Source organism: Jaculus jaculus, chromosome 8, assembly GCF_020740685.1.
Source record: "Jaculus jaculus isolate mJacJac1 chromosome 8, mJacJac1.mat.Y.cur, whole genome shotgun sequence".
In the NCBI taxonomy this organism is placed as follows: Eukaryota; Metazoa; Chordata; class Mammalia; order Rodentia; family Dipodidae; genus Jaculus; species Jaculus jaculus.
This window is the reverse complement of record NC_059109.1, coordinates 36,095,764-36,114,385: the sequence shown is the minus strand read 5'-3', so window position 1 is coordinate 36,114,385 and position 18,622 is coordinate 36,095,764.

Genomic DNA, 18,622 nt, shown 5'->3' with positions numbered 1-18,622 from the left:
TTGTAACCACAAAAAATAATACAATAAATACAAATTAAATACAATAATATAAATACAGAAAGGATAGAAAAGATCAACTCATAAAACCCACAACACACACTAAATTTCAATTATTAAATTACAAAAGACAAAGAAGGGAAGAAGAGACAACCCACAAAACAAAACAGTGAACAAGATAGCAATAATAAGTTTTGGTCCCCAATAAATTACTTTAGATATAAATGGACTAAATTGCCACGTGTGGTGGCACATGCCTTTAATTCCAGCACTTGGGAGGCAGAGATAAGAGGATCACTGTCAGTTTGAGGCCACCCTGAGACTACAGAGTGAATTCCAGGTCAGCCTAAGCTAGAGTGAGACCCTACCTCAGAAAATAAAAATAAGTAAGTAAATGGACTAAGTTATCCAGTAAAGAATATAATTATTTCATTAGAAAGTAGAATAAGTGCAATAAGTCAGCCTCAAATAGTCAAATACTGTGTTTTCTCCCATTTGAGGGTCCTAGGTTCATGTTTGGATATATGTATATAAATCTAGATATATGTACACATACACACACACGCACACACACATATATAATATGAAGGTAGAAGGGAGACCAGCGTGAGAGAGAAGAGTAACATGGGAGGACAAAGGGGAAGGGATGTGCGGTGAACACAGTCAAAGTACATGATGTATTGGAAGTAGTTCTTATGAACCACAGCACTAAGTACAATAAACACATGCTGTAGCAGTTACTTTCTCATTGCTGGGATGAAACACCCAACCAGAATCAGCTTATGGGAGGAAAGGGTTGATTTCAGCTTGGTGTTTCAAGGGAAAGTAGGTGAGGAAAGAATGGCAGACCAGCCAGCCAGGCATCACATCTTGTCATAGCAACAGGAAAGGAGTAGTCTGAGGTAATTAGCATTGTCAAGGGACTGGACTACAAAGCCTGCAGGCACACCCTCAGGAACACACTTCACCAACAAGGCTCTATCTTGCTGAGGTTTATCATGAGGCTTAATGACAAACATGCATTGCTATGGGAGACATTTTACATATAAACCACCACATGTGCCAATAAATTTTTAAAGTAGCTAAACAGATTTATGGAACAAGCCCCAAGTATAAGCTATCTATAAGAGGCCCACTTTAGATTTGAAGTGAAAGCATAGGCAAAGTAACCCATGATGAAAGTACTGTGGTAGAGGCTGCATCCATTAAAGCCAGCTACTATCATAAGAGACAATGATAGAATCAATTCACCCATAAAACGTCACAATTATAAAAGCATACATCTGTAGCAAAGCACTGAAATACACCAGACTTGAGGAAAGAATTGACTGAAAATACAATAGTAGTAGAGTTTTTGATACCTCATTTTTAATAATGGATAGATCAGCCATACTATAAAAAAAGGAAAGAGGGGGCTTGAACTATATCATCCAGAAATTGATCTTAATAGACAAATGTCTTATACATAGAAAATCCTGACAATTACACACATACATTTCTAGAAACAAACTCAGCAGTTTGGGGATATAAAAGCAACACAAAAACAGTTGTGTTTCTGTATACTAACAATAAGCAAACATAAATGATAATGAGGTGATCTCATTTGCAATAGCATTCAAAAATAAAATACTTTTTTTTTTTTGGTTTTTTGAGGTAGGGTCTCACACTAGCCCAGGCTGACCTGGAATTCACTATAGAGTCTCAGGGTGGCCTCGAACTTACAGCAGTCCTACCCCTGCCTCCCAAGTGCTGGGATTAAAGGCATGCGCCACTGTGCCCAATGTAAAATACTTATTTTTTTAAAATGACATCAAAGTGGAAGAGAGAGTAGTTAGAAGGAAGGGACTTGGGAGAGGCAACAGGGAAGGTGGTAGATGAGGACTGTGAGCACAGCAGGTTGTCTTACGACGGAGGTCACCAACACAAAGTGAAGACACAGAATGCCTAGCAATGAATGTAATCAAGGAGGTAAATTGTACCCTGTATAAAATTATAGAAAGAAATGGAAGAATACACATGTTAAGGAAAGACGTGTCATGTCCATGGATTGGAAGATTTAATTTTATTAAAATGTTTATATTGCCCAAAGTAATCTACAGGTTATAGATCCATACCAAAATCCCAATGGCATTTTTCAGAAATAGAAAATACCATCCTAAAATTCTTATGGTATCTCCCCAGACCCTGATGGCAAGAGCAATCTTGACAAATAAAATTTGTGGGCATCACACGTTCTGATTTCAAAACTTTTTACAAAGTCACAGTCACACAAAGCTGGCAGAGAGACAGACATATACATTAGCTGAATAAAGCAGAGGGTCCACAAATAAACTCATGCATATATAGTCAAGAGATCATTTACAAAAATCACCAAGGTAAGCAGTGGTGAAAGTACAATCTGTTTACAAAGGAGCTGGATTCGTAGTTAAAAGCGCCTGCTTAAAAAGCTTGCCAGCCCACTTTCAATTCTCCAACAGTCCACATAAATCCAGATTGGCATTCATTTCCAGGACTAAAACACCCTGACATATATACAAATAGCTCAATAAAATTTTAAGGGAGTTGGAAAAATTTTGTTCACAGCAAGAGTGAATTTGGACTCTTGTGGCATATATGAACTTTTTTTTTAAATTTATTTATTTGAGAGCGACAGACACAGAGAGAAAGACAGAGGGAGAGAGAGAGAATGGGCGTGCCAGGGCTTCCAGCCTCTGCAAACGAACTCCAGATGCGTACGCCCCCTTGTGCATCTGGCTAACGTGGGACCTGGGGAACCGAGCCTCGAACCGGGGTCCTTAGGCTTCACAGGCAAGCGCTTAACCGCTAAGCCATCTCTCCAGCCCATGAACTTTTAAATAAACATTGAAACTATAATGTAAAGCCTGAAACTACAAAATTTTTCTACCTACGAGAAAGAATGGGTGAAATCTTTCTGACATTGGACTTTGCTGATTTCTTGGCTGACACCAAAGCATAGACAACAAAAACAAAACCAAATTAGGACTAATGCATCTAACTAAAACCTTAGTGAAACAAAGAAAGCAAGTAGTGGAGTGAAAGGCTATCATAAAAAATGTTCTATCAATCATGTGTCTTTAAAGGGGTCATTTTACCTAGAATTTAAAAAAAGAACACAACACACACAGAAACTGATTTAAAACTAGAAAGGGGACTTGAATGAACATCTCTCCAATGATATATACATATAACCAACAATCATAAAAAAATGAGAAGAGTTAATTAAAATCACAGGGACTCCAGCCTATTAAAATGACCACTAACAAAAACAAATAACTATGCAAGTGTTGGAGAGGCTGTGAAAAATTGGGAACATGGGTGCTCCCAGCTTAATTAAAGATTCTATAAACAGAGCTTCTAACAATTCTAACCTAATGGGAAGTTAAGGGAGATGGACCTAGGCATTTTTGGTATGCCTTTCCCAGGGCACTTCTTTTTTTTTTTTTTAAACTAATGAATACCTTAATATCTAGTATATCATCTGTGACCAGGTGACCTCCACAAGTGAAGTGTGTTTATATTGGCAGATACCTGGTGACACCTTTCTGGTCCTTGCCATCCTAACCCTTGCCATTGTGTAGGAAGTCTGAAGTTGTGGTTTCCCCAGGTTCAATACTCAGCCACAGCAAGAAACACACCTAAGGATATTGTTTTACAGATTCTGAGCAAGGAAAGGAGAGCAGTGAGTCAAAACACTGTTATTCATCCTGGAGTCATGTGAGGAAAGTAAGAAACATCAGAAAAGGACATGCTAACTAGTAGGAAATATAAGGGAGTATATATGGACCACTTTCAGTTTGCAGGTAAATTCCTGAACAGTCTAGTTAAAGGAAGTACTGGGATAGTGGGGAACAAAGTCTGTTAGGGATGAAACACCTATGAGTTCTCATGTCTAGGCACTGGCATAGAATATTTTCATGTGATATTCTACTCCCAACTGCTTTGGCGTCAATTTTTGCTGTGTTGTTCCTGTTAAACCTTCCTGTAATGCATGCAAGAAAAAAAAAAGGTACAACTTCTATGGACTTCAATAGAGAGATGTCTCCAAAAATTAGAAATAGCTCTTCTACCATATATTCCAACAATCCTCTTTTGGTTATGTTCCCCAAAGGATGGTGTGGTGTTTTGAAAATGAAATGCCCCACACAGACTCAAGGGCTTGTGACTAAGCCTCATACTTAGTGCCCTGCTGGCAGAGACTTTGCGGGGTGGAGTCTTGTTTGAGAAGGTGTGTCGTTGAGGGTGAACCTTGAAGTTTATTAGTCCAGTTTGACTGGATGTTTACTAGTAGTTCGCTCTTCCTTCACTTGCCTGGCTGCTGATGTATGAAGATGAGAGCTGTTTGCCTGATCTGCCATGCTTCTTTGCCATGATGAAACTTCCCTTCAAGACTGTAAGCTGAAATAAACCCTCTCGTTCCACATGCTGCCTTCAGATAGGTGTTTTGTTCCAGCAACGAGAAGGTACCTGCTACAGATGGAAATCTCAACCTCAAAGACATATGTTCTCTTTATATTTATTGAGCACTACTCACAAAAACTAGAATATGAAAGCAAACCAAATGTCAATTGTCATTTATTATAATTACGTTACATTATATGAGTATAATCAACATTTAGTTTGAATGGTGGTATATAGTAGATTCCTCTTAATTTAAATATTCCCTCCTAAAGCAAGGAAAGAGACTCTGGGAATTCAAGAAGTCAAGTCTTCGAGACCTGAAACTTTAAAGGTCACATAACCACTCCTCTCTTCAAAGTTATAGAATGTCTAAGGACAGGCTTTGACCACTGTTAATTAGAAATTGAAGTATTCCTTTCTAGGGGGAGGAATGAAGCTCAGGAGATTCAGGAAGTCAAGTCTGGAAAAAGGTTGCAAGACCCCACCCTAAGGCTACCTGAACAAAAAAATAACTGTTTGGTATGAGATTATCAGCTAAGCTGCTTTCAAGTCATATAATGTGCTCTAGATTCTTGTAGTATTGTGCCTTCTGACAGTATACTTCTGGGGGTTGCATGGGTATTGCTACGGGTAGTTAGACAAATAACTAAGGCTTTGTCATTAAGACGAAGAGTGTCTGTGGGAAGAATCCCAGGATGGCCGTTTTCCTGTATGTTGTATGTAGTGGCATAGATACTTGATGGGTGGGGTCCACCACAGGACTTGGATATGCCCTGAAAACTGTTAAAGGACTACAGTATGTGTTGAAATCCCTGAGCATGGCACTTAAGAGACTAGAGTGTCATCAAGCTGTCATAAAGGTAGTCCTGGAGAGAACGTGTTTACATGAAAGAAACGTTACAAAGGGAAAAGGATATGGGGCATATGTCTTCCTGCATTAGCCTTTGATCTGGCAGGTAAATTGAACAGAAGAGATCTAGGTGCTTGCTTGCCATCTCTTAAGGGAAACAAAGCATGAATTAGATCTGTGTTTAAGAGTCCATCATGGGATCTAGAAACTTGGAACTCATAGGAGGAGGCAGATAGTAAGGGGAAAATGAAGTAAAGGTGATAGAAGGGTTTTATGAAGTATTCAAGCAATCAAGAGGAGAGGAGAGATGTGCTGAACAGAAAAAGGTGTCTGTTCGGTTCACTCATGGGCAAATGTGGCAAGATTTGCATAGAGATGGATTCCCTAAGGAAAAAAACTTTTCAGAAATCCAAATGAGGTGTCAGTGAACTTCTAGGTTTTAAGGCCTGAAGAACAGTTTTCAGAGAATATAAGTGATAGGGTGCTTCAGGTGAAAAGAACTAGGCTTGGTCCAGGTGTTGGCAAGTATGTCCCCAGAGTGACATGCACATTTCCTTCTGTCTCTTTTTTTTTTTGTAAAGAAAGGAAGGAAGGAAGGAAGGAAGGAAGGAAGGAAGGAAGGAAGGAAGGAAGGAAGGAAGGAAGGAAGGAAGGGGAGCTGGTGTGGGAATTATTCACCTAGCTCTAGGCTGACACAGCCAGCAGCCAGGTGTGGCTGAGGAAGAGACAGTGGCCGAGGCTGCTGTCACCTGGAACCTGTCAAACAAAGGGGATGGAGGAAGCCAACGCAAAGGGCAGGCACCACAGCAGCCTGCAGAGCAGCCCCCCACCTCCCAGTGGGCCCCACAAAACTTCTCAGGGGTGGGGAGATGCAAGAAGGCCATATGAAAGCATCATAGGGCAAGAAAGCAGGATAGCTCATAAAAAATGCTTGTAGAGTCTAGAAGACCAGGTGGAGCAGTGCCTCCCATCCATGATGCTGCTCCCAACATCTTCCTTTTGAGGAAGCAGTTGAGTCGTCAAGCAATGGACCCTTTCCATGCTTCATTGGACCTTGCTGACATTCTCCTTTAGCATCCACTTAGCTGCTGACTCCTGAGACCAACCAATGCCAGAAAATTTTATAAGGTTATATGTGGTTTTATAAATGTTATAGTGTTAACCTCTGGTGGCAGGGTTCCATGTTTAATGATGGCACTAAAGAATCTAAAGAAAGATATCCTACGTGAATGGAAAGGGAACTCAGAAAGCTATTAGGTTGTTGAACAAAGGTCACAGTGACAGGGGTGGGCTACCCCCCTAAGAGTTGTTGGCCAGGAAGGCCTATGAGGCCCCAAAATGAAAAATATTAAAGAAATGAAAAATACAATTGCCAATGTTATTGGTTACATTACAGAACTAAATGGCAAGATCCTATTGATGAAGACATGGCATGCTTTTATAATTGAACATGAAGAATTCAGGCTTGACTGAGGTGGAAGCACCTACCCTGCTGGCTGGCTTTCCTAGTACTGGAAAGTGCTATGTAGGCTACTGGAAAAGAATGGTCATCAACAGGGCCAGAGACGTGGCTTAGTGATTAAAGCACTTGTCTACAAAGCCTAGGGACTTAAGTTTAATTCCCCAGAACCCACATAAGCCAGATGTAAAACATGGAGTCCATTTGCAATGGCTAAAAGTCCTGGCATGTTCATTCTTTCTCTCCCTCCCTCTCTAATAAATAAATAAAATGTAAAAATATTATGAAAAAAAGAATGGGCACCACCAATTTTATTAAGCCATGAATGCTATGTGCTACAATACCAGCATACCAGGCAAGATGTACCTGCTTCTGTGATAGTGGCACAACTAACTGTTGTAGGTACAGCCAACAATTATTTTTAATTGGATTCAAGGTCCACTCCACAAGATGGAGTTCATATCTGGTACTGTAAAACTGGTCAAGAGTCTGAGGTTGAGAAGATCATAGGCCCTAGTGGGGAAGCCACTGCTATTGTTTTGTTGTATGGATGTGATGGTCCTGTAAAACTTGGTGCTAAACATCTATGCTGGCACCCATAGGGCATTGCTAACATGTCTGCCTTGGTCACGGAGAAGAACTTCTTGCAATTTGCATTGGCTGCTGATGGAAAGATACATCTGATCAAGCTCAAGTTTCTGAGACTAAGTGGCTGTTGCTGCGACATAGTGGCTCAGTACTTAGCCAGAGATGCACATCTATCTCACCCCCTCCATGGTTTAGGGAACACTGTGGAAGAGGCGGTAGAAAAAGTCTAAGAGTGGGAGGAAGGGGTGGAGTGCTGTTAGCAGATTCCTCTGAATTAAAATATTCCCTCCTGAAGAAAGGAGACATAGGAAGTCAACAAGTCTGGGAGAAGGTTTCAAGACCCTACCCGAAGGCTAAACAAAGGGAAAAGAATTGCTTGGAAATGAGACTCTGATTGAGATGCCTATAAGTCCTATAGTGTGCCCATGACTCTGAGCAGCCAAACTGCCTGCAGGTTGTGTAGTATGCTCCAGAGATTCAGCTTCCATGAGTCATTATTCATGTTTGGGGGAGGATTTGGGGTGATTTAGCTGCCTTTGTGTCATCTATACTCTGTAAGTAATCCCTCATCTGAAGACTGAAGAGCATCCACAGGGGTAATCCCATCCATCATAGGAAGCTCCACCAAAGTGGCTGTTGGGGAAGTTGTCATCTAGGATGGGATGGGACATTTTAGTAGTATGGCTGCGATGGAGACTCCATTCTCTATAAGTCACCCATCACCCTGCTCTGTAAGTAATCCTGATAACCTTTTGGTTCACCAAAACCAGTTTTGGTGTAATTGTACTTTGGTCTGTTGTCTGGGCCCTATCTGGTGTGAGTGTGTGTTCATATCACCCCAGGGGAAAAGTTTCTTGCAACCAATGGCTAGAACAACATTGGTATATCTATACAAAAAACATGGAAAGAAATTCCTACCATATATGACAACTTAATTAAAGCTTGAGTATATTATGCTGCACACAATCAGCTAGTTACATAAAGACAAATATGATGTGATTTCACTGACATGTAGTACTTGAAGTAACCAAAATCCTAGAAACATAAAGTAAGCTTGGGCTTATAAGGGCTTGTGGAAGATGAAAAAGAGTGTTCATTGTTTACATAGTTCCATTTGTTCTTAAATAAGTTGTGTATACTGTATCTATGTACATAAACATGGTAAAATGGTAACTTAGATGCTGTTTATCTACTACCATAGAAATTCTACTTAGAAAATCTTCATATATATGTGCATATATATGGATATACACACATATATATTAAAAGCAATATATTTCTGAATAACCTTGGTAATAGTAAACCTGAAGAAAAATTACAAATGCTTGAAATGTAAACTAATAAAAATTTCACATATCAAAATTACAGGGTTGAGCCAGGCGTGGTGGCACGCACCTTTAATCCAAACACTCAGGAGGCAGAGGTAGGAGGATTGCCATGATTTTGAGGCCACCCTGAGACTCTATAGTGAATTACAGGTCAGCCTGAGCTAGAGTGAGACCCTACCTCGAAAAAAACAAAACAAAATTATAGGGCTGGAGAGACGGCTGAATAAAAATGCTTGTTTGTAAAGCATGGCAGCTGGGGTTTGATTCCCCAGTACCTACATAAAGCCACATGCACAAAGTGGCACATGCTGGAGTTTGTTGTGGCATGGGGCCCTGTCATGCCTAGATGACTTGGCTTGTAAAGTTTATGAAACATTTAAATGAAAAATAGTATCTACTTGAGGCAGGCATGGTGATGCCTACCTTTAATCCCAGCACTTGGGAGGCTGAGGTAGGAGAATCACTGTGAATTTGAGGCCAGCCTGAGACTACATAGTGAATCCTAGGCCAGCCTGAGCTACAGTGAGAGCCTACCTCCAAAAAACAAGCAACTAGGGCTGAAGAGATGGCTCAGCAGTTAAGTAGCTTGCCTGAAAAGCCAAGGCACCCAGGTTTAATTCCCTAGGACCCACATAAGCCAGATACACAAGGGGATGCATGCATCTTGAGATCACTTGCAGTGGCTTGGGCCCCTGGTGCACACATTCTCTGTCTCTCTCTCTCCCTTTCTCTTTCTCCCCCACTCCCGCCTATTTCTCTCTCTTAAATAAGTAAATAAGCAAACAAACAAACAAAATAGAAAAGCCCAAGTAAATAATAAATAAATGACAGATGATTTTATCAAAATATATCCAGAAAACAGAAGAGGATACTCATTTTATGAGGTTTATATAGTCTAGACTCTGGTAAATACAACTGTCCATGTCCTTTTGATGTTCCTACTAGTAGAATTTGGGCCAAAGTAAGGGCTCCAGAAAGTCCTAATGTAGTTATCTAGGTCTGTGTTCAAGTTCTCCTTCATTATTCTTGAGTATTATTAAATAGAACTATTACAACATATTTAAGCAAAATCTTATTTCACTTACTATTTGCTAATTATACATGAATCTATGAAGGTAATTATATAGATTTTTGGATCAATAAGGAAGTGAGTGGATGTTATGTAGGAAAGATAACCCACTAAATTATAATTATTGCATTGTAGGTTACTAACAACTTTTGTGTATGTACTCATCAATCTTATTGTATTTGTGTTTTCTATCAGATTCTTTTGGCCTAGCTTAAGTAATTGGCCTGATCAATCTTTACTGATATTAAAAAAAACATTATGTCTATATTTACATTAATCTCATGCTCCAAATTAAAAATGTTCTTAGAAATACATGATCTGGACATGAAAAAATAGGGATGAGTATGAGTATCTCTCATTGAACTGGTTAGTCTTGGTTCTCAAACTGGATTGAGAGATACCTAGGAGATTAGTAAAATACACGTCTCAGTGTACCCTGAAGGCATTTACAGAGGTAGATTCTGGGGGCTCTGACTTAATTTAATGATTTAATCCATGGGTTGATTCAAGATTTGGGTAGACTATATAAGGTGGAAGAACTGTGACTAGTGGAGGAGGTGAGTCATGGTGTGTGCCTTTGAAGGGTATATCTTGACCTTGGTCTCTTCCTGTAAGCCATCTTTGTCTCCTGGCCGCCATTAAGAGAATAGATTTCCTCTACTCTGTCTTTCCTCCATGGAATTTCTGCCAAGAAATTTCTACCAGAATATAGGTGCATATTTTGAGAAGTATAATGTGCCTGTTTCCTCCAGATTAGACATTACTGTTCCCATCTTGAAGCAGAGCTGCTGTGATTACACACAAAGCACTCATAAGATTGGGTCTATGAATGTTTTCTCTCAAAGAGAGGAGTGGTAGCTCATGAAGCTCATAAGATCCTCATGAGACCATCATGCTGCCATCACAAAGGCCCTTCCCTCCCTGAGGTGCTGATGTAGGTGGTAAACAAGTGACCAGCACGGGACTTCTAAATGTGGTAGCATCTCCGTAAGTAGCTAAAGGGGCTTCCAGGTGATGTGGCTGCTGAGTCAATCCTAATGAACTCATTGGTTCACCACACTGGTCTTGGAAAAGTCCTTGCTTTGGTCTGTGAGCACCCTCTCTTGTCTAGAGAAGTCCTGCAACAATAAGAGGTCCTTCTATACCAGCATATGAGATACTAAGGCAGGAGGATTGCTATGAATTGAGGTCAATCTGAGCTGTACACTGAGTTCCAAGCTAGCCTCAGCTACAGAGTGAGAGACTGTCTGGAAACAAAACAGAAACCCCTCTCTCCAAAATCCAACAGCAGCACAAAGATCCTTCCATTTTCACATAAAATTACTTTGGGTACGTTTTCTGACATGTCCATTTCTTCATCTATAATATATGGATGGCAACACTATAGTTTATTGTCTTTATTTTGCCATGTTTATCACCTTTGATTAACTCAATCCCATTTTTTAGCATATTTTCTTCAGTCAAGCATGCAAACACATCTTCTTAAAAATGGCCTTTGAGCCAGGCGTGGTGGCACACGCCTTTAATCCCAGCATTCAGGAGGCAGAGGTAAGAGGATTGCTGTGACCTGAGCTAGAGTGATACCCTACCTCGAAAAACCAAAAAATAAAAATAAAAAATAAAGGCCCTTTTCTCAGTTCACCAAAGGAAAAGGCTTAAAAGTCTTTTTAGAAATAAAATTTGCAGGCTGGAGAGATAGATTAGTGGTTAAGGCACTTGCCCATTAAAGCCTATCTACCAGAGTTTAGTTCCCCATCACCCACGTAGAGCCAGATGCACAAAGTGGAGCATGTGCCTGGAGTTCATTTTCAGCTGCTAGAGGCCCTGCTGCGCCTGTTCTCGTGTCCTCTCTCTCTGCCAGGTATGGTGGCACATAACATGCTTTTGATCCCAGCACTCAGGAGGCTAAGGTAGGAGGATCACTGTGAGTTCAAGTTTGAGACCAGCCTAAGACTACATAGTAAATTTCAGGTCAACCTTAGCTATAACAAGATCATACCACAATAAAAAAGAAGAAATTGCCTCTGTTTTAAAAGTAATTGTCCTAGATTACTTCTGAAAGTTGAAATAAGATTGAAACTGCTTATATTATGGTCCATTCTTTAACCGTTACATAACATGTAACCAAACAATTGTCTATCATTTCATTGACAAGTTCAGAACAGAGTCACGAACTCCAATAACCTATTTTCTTCAAATGTAGATCCTGGATAATGATATATAAGGAAAGATAATACAGTATATCATATCATAAACTATTGAACTCTTATTGATCCAACTGGACATCTATCATTTAATCATTTATTGGTCTAAGTAAGTGACTATTGAATGAAAGGACATAAAATTCTTTTAGAACCTAACCTTTTTGTGACTTCTTTGTAAGCCTCCTCTGACTTGTTTCCTAAGATATGGACAGTAATTGAGTCTTTCCTGAAAACTTCTAAACATACAGGTTTCACTTAACTAGAGACTTTCTTCCCTTAGTCAGGTCCAGTCTATGCTTTTTAATTTCTGAGTTAGACTTTTGACCTAAAGCTAATTATAAGCTAAAGGTCAGTTCTATTGCATACAATGGGGCTTTCAGCTTGGAACAAATATTTTTGTAAAGATGGAGTACATTTCCAGGATTGGCAATTTATATTTCCTCTTTGAAGTTAGTGCATGTCCTGCCAATCCATTTTCTTTTCAGTCTGGCTTCTTTATCTTCAGTAGTAATCATAAACTTCTGAAAAAGAAAGCCACTTTATAATAAAAGAGAGACTTGATGTTTCAGACTTACTTGAGGTAATCAATTAAGGTTGTTTATCCTTCCTAAAGTACAGCTACGTCTTATTACCACAAAGAGTAATGTATGTCTGTTCAGAGAATCTTAGGCTTATCAATTTCATTCCATTAGTATTAGTTAGTAGCCTTCTGTATGTATGTGACACATCCTGCTTTTCTTCATGTAGTCCCCAAGAAAAATCCTGTTTCCTCCATGTGAAAAAAATGTTGTTAGAGATTATTTTAAATATCACATTTCCTAATTTTAGAATTAGATTTATTTGGACTTTCCTTTGATATATTTTTGTAGTTCTCCTAGTAAGCTAAATGATAAGCTTGATAAAAGAGATTATTACTCTTATTGACTGTGAATGTCAACAGAATATATAACATCACAGAAGATAGCATTTAGTAGGCACTCAATAAATATTTATTATATTAAGTTCAATTGGCTTAGCCTTTAAGTTTGTCAAAGGATAAATGATGTATCTATGAACATCTCTGAGAGTAGTCTAAAGTCCTACCTATTCATCACTACCATAGATAAAATAGTTATTGGAACACAAGGCAATATATAATAATAAATGGAACAGTCATATTACTAGAAAAATGTCATAGACTTTTATGGAGGGTATATAGAAGCAATATCATCCTTTTTTACTTTGTGTGAATGTATAAATATAAAGTTAGGGGATTGGAGAGATGGCTTAGTGGTTAAGGTACTTACCTGTGAAGCCTAAGGACCTAGGTTTGACTTCGCAGAACTCACATGAGCCAGATGCATATGGTAGCACACATGTCTGAAGCTTGTTTGCAGAGGCTAGAGGTCTGGTGTACCCATTCTCTCTCTCTCTAATAAATAAATAAAAATAAAATATTTTAAAAGTGAAGCATCACTTTAAAGGGAAAAATTAGAAGTTAGACTAGGTGTGGTGGTGCACGCTTTTAATCCCAGCAGTCAGGAGGCAGTAGGAGGATTGGTATGAGTTCAAGGCCAGCCTGAGAGTACATAATGAATTCCAGGTCAGCCTGGGCTAGAGTAAGACTCTACCTCAAAAACTCCCTTCCCCAACACATAAAAAAAGTTAGGATGACATTTTACAGAAAATATATGAACCCACTGGCGATAGCTCATTCATAAATATAGAATTATAACATCAAAATCTTTCTGAAATGCTTACTAGAGATTTTTAATTTAACAGCATTGACCACATACAAACTGATGATTACCCAATAATTATTCATATGAAAGCAACATTCAATTAATTATCAAGCATGTCTTAAGAATTAAGGTACATAGAGGGTTAGGAGATGGCTCAGTGGACAAAGTGTTTGCCACTCAAGCCTTGGTATCTGACCTTGATTGTCAGACTCCATGTGAAAATGCCAGTCGTTGTGGAAGGTTTTATAAATGCTGCAGTCTGATGGCAGATGGGAGCAGAGACAATGGAATTCCTAGCAGGAGAAGGCAAATGAAGCAAAGAATAGCAGCAGAGCAACAGTGAAAGAAACCCTGTTTCACATAAGGGGCAATGTTGAGGACCAACTTCAAAGTTGTCCTGTGACCTTCATACATGTACCATGGCATGTAGACATCTGCACTCACACATGAGCACACGTACACATATACATATGTTCATGTGCACACAGTGTTTTAAAAGCTGAATTAAAAAATAATAAAGGGGCTGGAGAGATAGCTTAGTGATTAAGGTGTTTGCCTGTGAAGCCTAAAGGGCCCATGTTCTACTCTGCAGATCCCATCTTAGCCAGATGCACAAAGGTTAGGCAAGCATGAGGTCACACATGTCCACTAGGTGGCACAAGCATCTGGCATTTGTATATAGTGGCTGAGGTCCTGACATGCCAATTCTCTCTCTCTCTCTCTCTCTCTCTCTCTCTCTCTTACTCTGTCTAAAATAAAAAGAAACAATGAAGGCCCATAAACAACACCTATGCACTTAGCTTTCAGTGTTTGCATTTGGCTATATGCTGGTGTGTTGTGTTTTTCTGCACTCCATTCAATTTTGAAGAGAACATTTAGTAAGAAATATCTATTAGGTGTGATAATAATTTTCCAGTTATATGTAAAAAAAAGTCCTCTTTGTGAACTAAATTCAGAAGAACTGCTATGAAATCTGAAATTCCCATCTGCTAAATCTTAGTGAGGGGTAATGAAAATTGGTGAAAGTATAGGCAGATTAGTCTTGAATAGACAATTTTTAAAGCCAGGTAGCAGGATTGCTAGATGAGGTTGAGTTCTCATTTGCATACATTGAGGTGTTGGAAGGCGTTCAGGTAATGTACAAATTACTTAACCCTCACTTGAAATTTCTAAGGAAAGGCCTGATAAGCATGGATTAATCATCTTGACTTTTCTAAAATATCCCATTTATTGACCAGGTTTACAGAAAACACTTGATATTTTCCCCTAAGGTTTATGTTATGAAAATCCATGTAATAAAAACCATTGTTCCTATCAAAACTATATGTCTTGATAGGAAGCCCCAGTTTAAAACACATTGAGAAATGAATTTTACAAATTGGGAAAATACATTTTATTTCACTATTGAGAATAACTATTGTTTTATGTATTTTAGGCGTATGTACCTGTTTACAACCAAACCTTATTAGAAATTAAAGATCTTGTTATAAGTAATTGATAAAAGTTGTTCTTTAAGGTAATTTTGGCAGTTTTTTTTTATTAATCTCTTAGAAATATTTTAGAACTGAAGTGAACAGAAGTTCAAACAAGTATCCTTCTTTATTCCACTTTTAAATACACATTTGGATAACTCTAAAGAATTGAAAAGTTATGTATCTTATCTATTTGGTGCCCAGTAGATCCCAGTTATTTTTACTTTCATTTCTTAATTTATTAATTTCATTTCTTAAGGTAAACTTAATGTTTGCTCATTTATATATTTTCCTATTGGAACAATCTTATTAATTTATGCACTCAGTGATTTATGTAGTAAGATATATGGATTAATGAGATATATATATAATTTTTTTTTCAGTCTCCCAGGTGCTGGGATTACATTCCTATACCACCACATCCAACTGGCCAATGACCTCATAATGGTGGCCTGCCACTGGTCTTTCTATTGGAAATTTTGTTGATACTCGTGCTCTAATAAGTATCCTTCCCCTGTTCTTTCAGCTATTCCTAGAGTGATGCTATTATGTATGCTTGTGATCACATACGGGATTGTAAATTCTAAGAATATGTAAGATTGCAGCATGACTTCCACTATTCTTACTCATTTATCACATGCATCACCAACATCAACTTATTTGCCAGTCTCAGATATGACATTTGACTATTAATAAAGGAAGCTCTCATTTTTTTCTTTGTATTTTACTTTGAGTAGATGTAAATTATACTTACCTATCAGCTTCTTTCAGTTTTCTAAGTCATTATTTCATATTATACTGACTCATTTTTTTCTTACCATTTGGCATCAGCTGTTTATGGGTAACTGCTCCTGTGACCATGAACTGTAGAAAGGATAACATCTTTCTTGAAAAATAAGATGAAAATGAAACTCCACCTTCCATGTGTAAATCATTGACTCCCTCCCTAAAAAGTAATACATATCTGCTTAATCACATTCTTTTTATTCTTCTTTATTTCTTTGTTGTGTAACTGCATGGGAATGTTTTATTCTTACAAGCTAACTGTTTTGCCTCTAAATTCTTACAGAATATTAATAATTATACTCATTATAACTAATATCATGAGTTATTGTAAGATGGATATTGTCTGAGGGATTCATATGTATGCTTTAATTCTAAATTTAAAACTTATATTAAGTCCTGCCATTATATTATCTTTCAAACCTGGTACATAGCACACTAGGAGTTTAAACACAAGTATCTAACCTTGGTCTGAGCAGTTTTAGCCAGAGTGGTATATGGACTTTTAATAGTACAACAAGAATACTGTGTTCATGTCACCAAAAAAGCTTCTGTCAAATGCAAAAGTAACCCAAACCAAGTCATTGATACAACTGCTTTCTTTGGCCTTTAAACTTCATATCTATTGTATTGTCTGGTGTTAGGATGTCTTCTGAAACACACACACACACACACATTCACATACCAGGAATAGGTTAATGACAGATGAAACCAGATTGTTTATTTGGACATGTGAATTAGTTTTACAAATCATGATTTTAAAATTTGAAAATGAAAGTCAACCCATCTAGTTCTGGAGGAGCTACCTGAGCTACTGCAGGAAAGTGGCCAACAATGGTATGAGCAAGCAGGAGTCAAACCTACTCAGAAGCAACCAGCTTGACAAGAAGTACATATCAGTGCAATGGTGGCACATAGCTTTGATGGGTAACCAATGGCTTTGTGATTGGATAAGAGATCTGCTCAGTGGAAAGTAATCCATATCTGGAACTGAGAACCAGGTATGAATCCTATGGAGACAAAGACTATGCTCTCCAGTGTCAAGCTTCTACTGGTCCTTGGCTAAAACAGGGGCTACATCATCAAAATTTCTCTAAATTAATAAATAACACTTATCCACTTTAATCTGTGCTGACTTTACTCTTCATTGGAGAATCTGGTTTTCTTTTTCATAAGGTAGCAAAAGCCAAGGAGATAAACAATCTGTCACCTATCAGCAAAGGTCCATGTGAAATCACAGAGGAACTGGGGAGATAAGCAAGAGTGCTATTTCCATTGTGAGCCTGACTGTCAGCGTCTGGGTGAAGGACAAAGACTCTAAGGATACTCAACACATACCAAAGCAGAAATCCAAAGGCTCCTAAGGGCTCATTACATAAGTAGACTTAAAACACACCCTCTAAGACTCGGAATTTTGCAGAAGAGGGGGCAGAAAGATTGTAAGAGCTACAGGTTGGGACGTCATGCCCAGAGGCATTGCCTCCCCTTAGTAACTGACTACTGCTTCCACAATGCATAACCCACAATCCCATGGGGAGTACCAAAAACCTCACTAAGAAAGCCTCCCTGTGGAATGGGGGCAGGGAGGAGGGTAATGATGGTACCAATACATGATGTATCCATACAAAGTATGCTCTTAAGTGTGTGTGTGTGTGTGTGTGTGTCACTAAGGGTAAAAAAAAAACTTGCAAATGAGTGGCTTAGTAACTTTTCACCTTGCTATTGAAAAAAAAAAAATCTGACAAAAGTAATACTTTGGCTTATACTTCAAGGTTATAGTCCCTCATGTCAGGCAGGCCTGGCTGTAATAGCATGAAGCAGCTGGTGACATTCAATACTCAGTCGTGAAACAGATAAGATAAACGCTCATGCTCAGCTAGCTTGACCTTTGTTTTATGTAGTTCGAAACCCTAGCACAGGGAATGGCACCACTGACAGGGTTGTGGCCTTGCCCACTTAAGTAATCTAGAAAATCCCTCAGACATGTGCACAGATCATTCTTTCAGATGATTCTAAATTCTGTCACATTGACATCAAAGATTATCACAAATACTAATGGATTTTAGGATGTGAAAACATTAGATTTGTCAAGAGTTCAGCCATCTCCACTGGGGCCTTCTTCCCAGTTGTGTACTGAAAGCTTTTGTAAGTAACTTGATGTTTAGAGCACTGAGCTCATTCTATGTCCCTCGCATGCTTGCTCTCCATGATGGACCCCAGCTCTTGGCACAGGAAGACAGCTCTACCACAAGTTGGGACCTTGCATTTTTCTGAAGCCAAAGGATCTATTCAGCTTTTGTGTTTGGAAGCACAAAAGTTACTACCTATAAAAATCCTTGACCAATAGGAGACAGAGTATAATTTCCTTATATGCCATTCTACTATCCTTCTGATAAGCAACTTGCAGATTCTGCACAGTAGAATTGATCGTTGATTGCCAAGTCATTAGGCAACTCAATAACAATATCATAGGCTTTTTTTTAATTTCTCTGTGTCACTTCCATGCCTCCTCAATATGGTTCCTTGGATTCATCTTCCAAACAAAAAATTACTGTCATTCAAATTCTAGTTTTTGCTACGTGCGGTGACCACCAAAACTGAGGTAGGAACTTAGAATTAAAGCTTCAAATAACTTACAGAGCTCATGGCTCCTGAATTTTAATCCTACTATATTTTTAAAATATTTATTTAGTTAATTATTTATTTATTCGTTAGAGACACACAGAGAGGGA